This window comes from Myotis daubentonii, chromosome X, assembly GCF_963259705.1.
Source record: "Myotis daubentonii chromosome X, mMyoDau2.1, whole genome shotgun sequence".
In the NCBI taxonomy this organism is placed as follows: domain Eukaryota; kingdom Metazoa; phylum Chordata; class Mammalia; order Chiroptera; family Vespertilionidae; genus Myotis; species Myotis daubentonii.
The window spans coordinates 84,620,898-84,631,543 of record NC_081861.1 but is presented as its reverse complement, the minus strand read 5'-3'; positions in this window follow the sequence as shown (position 1 = coordinate 84,631,543).

Sequence of the window (10,646 nt, the reverse complement as noted above, 5' to 3'; positions counted from 1 at the left end):
CCCAGCCAGGACCCCCATGTGCCGCCTAAGCCCCGCTGCCAGCTGGGCCCCCATGGCAATCTGAGGGCAGGAAAGTGCTGCCCCTGGGTTGCCGTGGTGAGCAGGAAAGTGCAGCCTGTAGGCAGCACCCAGCATGGCCTGCTCCTGGGCCGCCATGGCAATCCCATTGCAGGAGAGTGGCCTGCAGGCAGCCCCCAGGTGGGCCTGCTCCTGGGTCGCCATGGCGATCCCAGAGCAGGAAAGTGCGGCTGCAGGCAGCACCCAGGTGGGCCAGCCCCCAGGTCTCCGCGGCAGTCCGGCGATTCATGAGCAGTAAAGCGCGGCCTGCAGGCAGCAACCCACCATGGCCACAGCTCAAAGGAGAGTACAACATGCAGTGGAGGCCAGGAGCCTGAGAGCTCAACACAGAGGGGCACCTGCTCCAAGCCTCCACAGTGTGGCTGGGGGCAGGCCCCCAGCAGACACACACACACACACACACACACACACACACACACACACACACACACACACATGGAGCACCTGCTCTGAGTCTTCTACGCAGCTGGGGGCAGGCCCTCAGTGGGGAAACACACACACACACACACACACACACACACACACACACACAGCAACTGCTCCAAGCCTCTGCTGTCAGACTGGGGCCATCAGTAGGACATCCACTGAGGGCTCCTGGACTGTGAGAGGGGCAGGCTAGGCTGAGGGAACTCCACCCCCCAGTGCTCGAGTTTTGTGCACTGGGCCTCTAGTATAGATATATTGTACAAAATAAACTTTGTTAACATAGCAACCCGAACCCAGGATTCACCATTATAACATAATTAATGACTTCAATTTTATGCCCTTTATTTTATGATTATAATACAAAATTTCATTTTAAAAAGTCAGTGTAAAACATATTCTGTAACTATTAGCTTTTAATGATTACTTTTAGCAAGGAATTTTGTCCTGTTTGTCAACTTGAAATTGAGTTGTGAGTTTTTTTAATTAATTTAAGTATGTAATATTAGGGTATTCAAATGTAAGTACTAACTAAGATTTTTGTAAAACTATAATTTTATGTTCTTAAAGTACCAGTGTGCTGTCCTAAATGATGGCAACATCTCATTACATTTTCTCTAGTAAAAGGTACTTTTGCTCTTCTTTCCAAGTTGGATGTTATCTGCTTATGAGTCACTGAAAGCATTTTCACTGCCTACATTCATGATCACTTTTTAAAAGTAATTTTATGAAACCACATTATATTTTCAAAGTTTGAGAGAAAAAAAAACACCCTATTTTTGATAACAGCTTTTTAAAAGTGGGAGAAAGATCTGTGACATTTTGTGGCAAAGAAACTAGGTTTTTATTATAACAGACACCAAAGCAAAGTGTGAGATGGATTGAAAATTTTACCCCATATGCTAGAATCTCCCCAAGGGGAATCCTATATAATAAACAGCTAATATGCAAATGGTTGTCACGCCCTCACACCATCATGCCATAACAGCTCAGACACTCAACACTGGGGAGAAAGGTATGGGGACCAGCCAGGCACAAATGAGCTCGTGAGAGAGGAATGGGCACCAGCCAGGCACAAATGCGCTTACAAGAGAGGAAAGGGGACCATCCAGGATCAAATGAGCTCATGAGAGAGGGATGGGGAACAGCTAGGCACAAATGAGCTTGTGAGAGAAGAATGGGGACTAGCCAGGCTGTGGCCAGGGAGAGTGACAAGCCATCCGCCCCATGGTCCCAGGTGCCAGCGGCTGTGCCTGCACCTGCGCCTGTGGCCCAGGAGAGGGACAAGCCACCTGCCCTGCAGTCCCAGGTACCAGTGGCTGGGCTGCAACCCAGGAGAGGGACAAGCCGCCTGCTCCGTGGTCCCAAGTGCCTGCAGCTGCGGCCCAGGTGAAGCTGCCTGCCCACAGTCCCCTGTGGCTGCAGCCAGCATGGATGAATCTGGCCCAGGTCCTGGGTGCCTGCAGCCAGCCAGAGGGAGGGAATCCTGGGTCCCAGGTGCAGGGTGAAGCAGAGGTGGTTAGGGGAAATCAGGCCAGCAGGAGAGCAGTTAAGGGTGATCAGGCAGGCAGGCAGAGGTGGTTAGGGGCAATCAGGCAGGCAGGCAGGTGAGCAGTTAGGAGCCAGCGGTCCTGGATTGTGAGAGGCAATCGGACATCCCCCGAGGGGTCCCAGATTGGAGAGGATGCAGGCTGGGCTGAGGGACGCTCTCCCCCTGGTGCAAGAATTTTGTGCACCAGGCCTCTAGTTTGTTTTATAATCCAGAAGATGAAGCTATATTTGTGGCTTAAGACGCTTATAGTTTCAATGTTTAGTAACTCAGTAAAATTGATCTTTTCATGTTTATTAAATTCTCTATAAAAGCATCATAGCATTCAGCCCATACAAGATTTAGATGGCCACCATCAATATATGTTAACTTCAGTGGTCCTGGAGATTCTAGCCCACCTTATCTAATTTGTATTATAAGTTTTGTCATATAATTAGATCTAGATGTATGATCCCTTTAATAGAGAAAAGGCCATGTGTGTGCATGTGCTAGGAGAGAGAGAGAGAGAGAGAGAGAGAGAGAGAGAGAGAGAGAAAGAAAGAGAAAGTTAGTTTTAGGTGCATAGGAAAAATCTGGAAACATGCACACCAAAACATTGATGTGGTAATCTGGGGAAAGTAAGAAGGAATTTGGGATTAGGCAAAAGGGAATTGTATTCCAGTGTGTGGATGCACTATGATTTCTTATTAAAGGACAATTAAGATGTTTCCAGTACTGCATAAATGCCTTTTATATATCTAGTGTAATTGTAAAGTCTATTTTCAGACTGAAGTCTACATGATGTACTTTCTTTACTTAAAAGTATGCATGAGTCCCTATAACAAAAGTGAATTTCTCTTTTAAGCCCCTTTTATTAATAGAAGTAAAAGCAATTAGTCCTTTTAAGGTTATGATTTTACTGCCACTTATGGAATTTGGATCAGAGTTTCAGAATCTTACACAAGCCCAGGTGGCTGGAGCATTTGGACATTGTTTCAGCTGTCCATTTCCCCCATCAGGTCTGGTGCCTTTTAGCTATTTTTGTGCCACATATGGGTTTGTGAAATTACTTTTATGAATTTTCCCATTGGCATATCTATATGTCTTTTCTCCCCAGGTTCTTGCTACTATTTTGCCCTTTCTGTTGTGCCTTTAATTTTATATTCTCAAGGTTGATAATTTTGCATTCTATTTTTTTTTTCAATTACAGTTGACTTACAATAATTACTTTCTATGTTTTAACCATAGCTAATTTTTTGTGGTTACCTATCATTAATTCTAAAATCAGAAAATAAAAACAACATTCACATTATAATACCATTACATTATTTTATATATCCTATATAATAAAAGCCTAATATGCTAAGTGTCCGACGATTCGTTCAACCATTTGACCAATCGCTATGATGCACACTGACCATCAGGGGGCTGATTTTCCAAACAGTAGGTTAGCTTGCTGCTGGGGCAAGATGGGCTGGACACACCCTGGAGCCCTGCTGTGGTCCCTCTGCGGCCTCTAAAATATTTATTATAATTAATTTCCTTTCAATGTGCACAGATATGTGCACTGGGACTCTAGTCATATAATATGTAGCAATTTATATATATTTTTTGAAAATAATATATAAATTTATTAATAAATAAACAGTAACAAAAGGATATAACAACAGAAGCATGATATAAAAATGACAAAAACATGATATGAAAACAACAAAAACATGACATGAAAACAACAAAAACATAATATAAAAACAACAGTGATGCAAACAATGACTTATAAAGTGATTAAACTTATTCTAATATCTCCCTGTACACCATATTAAGAGTGAAAACACTTTCAGAATGCTTGACTAATTTCCCTTGTGATGAAGTACGTAGAACTTTAACTGTAACGTCACATGCTCTTCAAACTCTAGAGAAAGCAACATACCATGTGCAAAAATGGGTTCAGGTAGGAATATGCCTACTTAGGCATCATGGGAAACTGTCGTCGAATCAATTTAAATGGGAGGCCAGTGCCAGATGGGACAAATTAATTCTTGGAATCAGAACAGCCTCTCCCTCTGCAGATCCTGTTAATACTTCAGCTTCGATACTTTTAGGTCATAATCTTTTGATAATAAATGTGGTACCATTAGAAAGACCCCATTTACTATTGAGATTTCTCAATAGCATGATGATTGCACCCACTTTCAATTTTAATTTATGACATGGCATTCCAGAAGGAGTAATACTATTAAGAAATTCGATGGGAAAATTTTCCTTTTCAGCATCATCTGTGGAATCAATGGAATCATCACTCAAATATGTGTGAAAATCTCCATTGAGTATATCCAAATTTTCTTCATTTAATTTTTGAACATGCTCATTTTGGGGACAAAGAATTGCATGTTTAGATATATTTTTAATATTATCTATAGCAGTGGTTCTCAACCTTGGCTGCACACCAGAATCACCCGGGAATCCTTTCCAAATCCCGATTCCTGGGCCATTATTCTCCGGAAATTGCCTCCTTGTTATGGGGTGGGGCCACAACATTAGTAACAATGAATCAGAATTTCCGGAGGATGAGGCCCAGAAACCAGGACCTTAAAAAGATTCTCAGGTGATTCCAATGTGCAGCCAAGGCCGAGAACCACCGATCTATAGACACAATATTTCCAAAGGTAGCTTCAATAATACATCCATTACAAATCATTTCACTTCCACGCTCCTATCTGAGGGCGGGTTCCTGCCTGAAACCTCCCCCTCCAGGAAACAGCTGGGGGAGGGCGCAGCCATTTCCAAGATGACCCCTGCAAGACTGACTTCCTTCCGGTTGGTCATACTTCTGGCTGTGATAATCACCCAGGGTCTTTATATAAGTAGATAATTCCTCTAAATATTCATTGTGAATTCCTGTTATTCATCTTTTCTAACTTCTGTGTAAAAAAAAATCCTAGAAATAAACTTTAAGAATTATTAAAATTACTACAAGATAAAATAACAAAATATGTTATTAAAAGATAAAATGCAATGATAATTTTACCATTATAAAGTTAATACAAAAACAAATAAGGGGCAGATCAACAATTAGTGAAAAAGAAAATTTAAAACTTTTAACATGTGTTATTCCTTCCCTCCTTTTATAAATATTGAGTAATAGTTAAACATAATATTTTATCATATAAGTGAATGTTTAAAATGGTAAAGTTATGTAAAATAAAAACATGTATTTAAATGTGTGTTTATATTTTCTTTGGTCCAGTTCTAAAATTGGAGAGTATTCTTGCCTCTAGATGGGTTTATTAACAGGCAGCCTGCAATCCAGCGGTGGGGAATCTTTTTTCTGCAAGGGCTTTTCAGATATTTATAACATCATTTGAGGTTCATACAAAATTATCAACTTAAAAATTAACCTGCTATGTTTGGTCAAACATTCAATTAACTCACCTCTAATGCCTTGGCAGGGCCAGACCACATGATGTCACAGGCAGTATATAGCATTCAGGCTGGATGTTTCCCACCCCTGCAGTGTATTCTATTGTTGCTGTTACCTTCCAATTTAATTATGTTAGTGTAGTGAAGAGTTTTAGATTTAATGCATTATTGTAAATGTCATTTGACTATGATGGTGGGCATTAAAATGTCAGTTATTTGCTTTTAGGTTAATAAAATGTTCTTTATAGGAACAAGAATGATGACATGAAGTGTAATGTATAAATCCATTTTGCTATGCACATTATGTAATTACAGAAACTACTCTACGAGCAAAATACTTAACTAATTTCTCCAGACAAAGTTCTACTAAAAGCTCTCCTTTGCAGCAGCATTATAGTAAGCAACATAGTCTAACCATCTAGATTATTTTAAATCACACAATTTCAGAATCTTTGAGTTATACAGAGTTGATGCTTTTATTACTACATTGCTAGTGAGATACATTCACTTCTCTGATAGGACAGCTATTAGAGGAGACATTAAAGTGCCTAGGGTATCTTCCAAGAATGATAAAACAGAGTGGCATCAGATAGTGGTGGAACATCCTATATAATAAAAGGCTAATATGCAAATTGACCAAAGGCAGCACACTGACCACCATGGGGCAGACACTCAATGCAGGAGCTGCCTCCTAGTGGTCAGTGCACTCCCACAGGGGGAGCGCCACTCAGCCAGAAGCCAGGCTCATGGCTGGCAAGTACAGCAGCAGTGGCGGGAGCCTCTGCTGCCTCCTTGGCAGTTCTAAGGATGTCCAACTGCCAGCCCAGGCCTGCTCTCCACAGGGAAAGGGCCTAAACTGGCAGTCGGACACCCCCCAAGGGCTCCCAGACTATAAGAGAGCACAGGCCAGCCTGTGGGACCACCCTGAGTGCACAAATTTTGTGCATCAAGCCTCTAGCCATTATATAAAATTGCAACTTTACACCCTAGCGACCTCTCACTTGATCAAGTACAAATTCATGCCTCTTTGCGATACTTACTTTCACTGTAGAAAAGAAAACTTGGTGTGTCAGATAATTACAGATTATCAGATCACTTGTGTTTTTGACAAGTGTATGAGTATAAACATTTATGTGTAAACATTAATGTGTTAACATGATTCTAGGGAAGCAGTGCTCATCATTCATAAACAAAGTCTAAGTTTCCTTTAGCCTCAATTACAAATGGAAGAAAATATAGAACGAACCAGAGAGTGAAAAAAAAATCAACTACTATAGAAGGGATAGGGAAAGAGTAGCAATAAATCTTTACTAAATTTAATAATTAATTTTGTGAGACAGTGATAATATGACTCCATTTGTTGATATTGAACTGCTGACAACTCTCACTCCTCCCTTTTCACTTGCTTTTCCACATCTGGATAATCTGATGAGAAATCCTGGTTCTTCCTCCGCTGATGAGCACAGGAAACGCAAACACAAGCCACTGCCTCACACAGAACTCACACATGAACTCACCACCTACTTTTTCTTCCTCTTCCTCTTCTTAAAGGATACCTTTCAGCATTTCATATAATCCTGGTTTGGTGGTGATGAACTCCTTTAGCTTTTCCTTATCTGTGAAGCTCTTTATCTGACCTTCAATTCTGAATGATAGCTTTGCTGGGTAACGTAATCTTGGTTGTAGGTTCTTGATATTCATCACTTTGAATATTTCTTGCCATTCCCTCCTGGCCTGCAAAGTTTCTGTTGAGAAATCAGCTGACAGTCGCATGGGTATTCCCTTGTAGGTAACTGAGTTTCTTTCTCTTGCTGTTTTTAAGATTCTCTCTTTATCTTTTGCTCTTGGCATTTTAATTATGATGTGTCTTGGTGTGGTCCTCTTTGGATTCCTTTTGTTTGGGGTTCTCCGCGCTTCTTGGACCTGTAAGTCCATTTCTTTCACCAGGTGGGGGAAGTTTTCTGTCATTATTTCTTCAAATAGGTTTTCAATATCTTGCTCTCTCTCATCTTCTGGCACCCCTATAATTCTGATGTTGGTACGCTTGAAGCTGTCCCAGAGGCTCCTTACACTATCCTCGCATTTTTGGATTCTTTTTTCATTTTGCTTTTCCGGTTGGATGTTTTTTGCTTCCTCGCATTTCAAATCATTGACTTGATTCTTGCACTCCTCTGGTCTGCTGTCGGGCGTCTGTATAATATTCGTTATTTCAGTCCGTGTATGCTTAATTTCTAGTTGGTTCCCCAATATAAGATCGAGGGTCTTATTAGTTTTCGTGTAGATCTCATTAAGTTTATCGGCAGCTTCTAAACAGTTCTTGAGAGACCTTAAAAGTGTGGTTCTGAACTCTATATCTTCCATTGACAATTTTGTCCTGTTTCTTTGTCTCCGCATTTTGTTATGCTTCCTTGGTGCACCCCCTAGTGGTCTTTGTTTGCAGTCTTATAGTTAAATCCTATTTTTTAATTTGAGCTGAGTTGTGTGCTTAGTTTACTTTCCCTTTCTATGGACCTAATGTCATGACGACACCACTAAAGAGGTAATATTCCTAGAGTGATGGTTTGTTTTTGTTTTTTATTCCCAACAAATTATTTTACCATAACCTCAAGAAGCCCATTTCTATCACTTTACTTATGTTATCAAGTTCTTTTATTTTCTGGAAATCTTGTTGGGTTACTCTTTTCTCCTGCTTCTATCAGAAATAGCTGCCTAGCCATAATCCAGGGACATTCTTCCTCTGATTTACTGGGTGGGAGCCATTGCTTTGGGAATCTTATTTCCTTATTCATTCCAGATTACTTCCTCATTTTCAAAAAACAACCTTAAGTGACTTCTCAAGATTTATGGGAGATTAATTTTAATATATCTAAAAATCTGAAAATGTCTGAGAGTTCCAGTTGCTCCATGTCCTCGCCGACACCAATATTTGTAAATTTTAGATTTATTGGTACCTGAAGTGGTCCTTGTGATATTATTTTTGATTTTTCTGATGGCTGGTGTAATTGAGAATTTTTCATGCTTATTGGAAATTTAGATATGTTTTGTTGTGAAGTGACTGCTCAATTGCTTTGTTCATTTTTAAATGTTTTGCCTCTTGGTTGTAGATCTGTGTAGGGTCTTTATATATTCACAATATGAATCCTGTATGGATATATGTGCATTGTAAATATCTACTCCAAGGCTGTGACTTGTCTTTTTATGTTATTTTTTTCATTTTTTAAAAATCTTTTTTATTGAAAGTATTATCTATATAATACTATATCCCCCTTCCCCTCATTGACCCCTTCTAGCCCATCCCACACCCCTAACCCAGGCCTTCACCACCCGATTATCTGTGTCCATGGATTAAGCATGTATGCACACATGTTCTTTGATTGATCTCTCCTGCACCACCCAACCCCCACCCATTCGCTCTGAGATTCAACAGTCTCTTCTATGCTTCTATAAATCTGGATGTATTTTGTTCATCAATTTATTTTGTTCATTAAATTCCACATGGGAGCCCAGAAATCTATAGCATTTTTATACACAAATAGTGAACTCACAGAAAAAGAGATTTAAAAAGCAATACCATTTACCATTGCACCAAAAAAATTAAGATACCTATGAATAAATTTAACTTAGGAGGTAAAAGACCTTTAGTCTGAAAACTACAGGACGCTGAAAAAAAAAAAGAGAGAAGAAGACATAAACAGATGGAAGAATATATCATGTTCATGGATTGGTAGAATTAACATCATTAAAATGTCCATACTATCCAAAGCAATCTACAGAATCAAAGCACTCTCCATTAAATACCAATAGCATATTTTACAGACCTAGAATGAACTTTCCAAAAATTCATCTGGAATAAAAGAAAGACCTCAAATAGCTGCAACAATCCTGAGAAAGAAGAACAAAGTAGGAGGGATCACATTACCAGATATCAAGCTATATTAAAAAGCCATTGTTCTCAAAACTGCCTGGTACTGGCACAAGAACAGACGTATAAACCAATGGAATAAAATAGAGAACCCAGAAATTGACCCAAATCACTATTCTCAATATTTGACAAAGGAAGCAAGAACATACAATGGAGATAAGACACTGTCTTCAATAAATGGTGTTGGGAAAATTGGAAAGATAGCTGCAAAAAAAAAAATGAAACTAGATCATCAACTTACAGCACACACAAAATGAACTCAAAATGGTAAAGGACTTAAATGTAAGAAGGGAAACAAAAAAATATTGGAGGAATCCACAAGCAGAAAATGTCAGACATATGCCAAAGCAATATCTTCACTGATACAGCTCCTAGGGCAATGGAAACTAAAGAGCAAATAAACAAATGGGATTACATCAAAATAAAAAGACTCTACACAGCAAAAGAAACCATCAACAAAACAACAAGAAAGCCCACTGCATGGGGGAGTATATTTGCCAATGTTATCTCCAATAAGGTTTTAATCTCCAACATTTACAGGGAACTCATACAACTTAACAAAAGGAAGATTGACAATCCAATCAAAAAATGGCCAACGGACCTAAATAGATACTTTTTATAAGAGAACATACAGAAGGCCAAGAGACATTTGAAAACATGCTAAAAGTCACTAATTAGCTGACAGACATGAATTGAGACGACAATGAGGTACCATCTCACACCTGTCAGAATGGCTATCATCAACAAATCAATAAATGAAAAGTAATGGTGAGGATGTGGAGAAAAAGGAACCCTCTTGCACTGTTGGTGGGAATGCAGACTGGTGCAGCCTCTGTGGAGAACAGTATGGAGTTTCCTCAAAAAACTAAAAATGGAACTCCCATTTAACCCGGTGATCCCACTTCTAGGAATATATCCCAAGAAACTAGAAACACCAATAAGAAAGGATATATGCACCCCTATGTTCATAGCAGCACAATTCACCATAGCTAAGATTTAGAAATAGCCTAAGTGCCCATCATCATATGAGTGGATTAAAGAACTGTGGTACATCTACACAATGGAATACAACACTGTTATAAAAAGGAAGGAACTGCTACCATTTACAACAGCATGGATGGACCCGGAGAGCATTATATTTAAACAAAATAAGTCAGTCAGAGAAAGATAAATATCACATGATCTCACTCATTTGTGAAATATAATGAACAACATAAACTGATGAACAAAAACAGATCCAGAGATAGAGAAGCATCGCTCAGACTATCAAGCCTC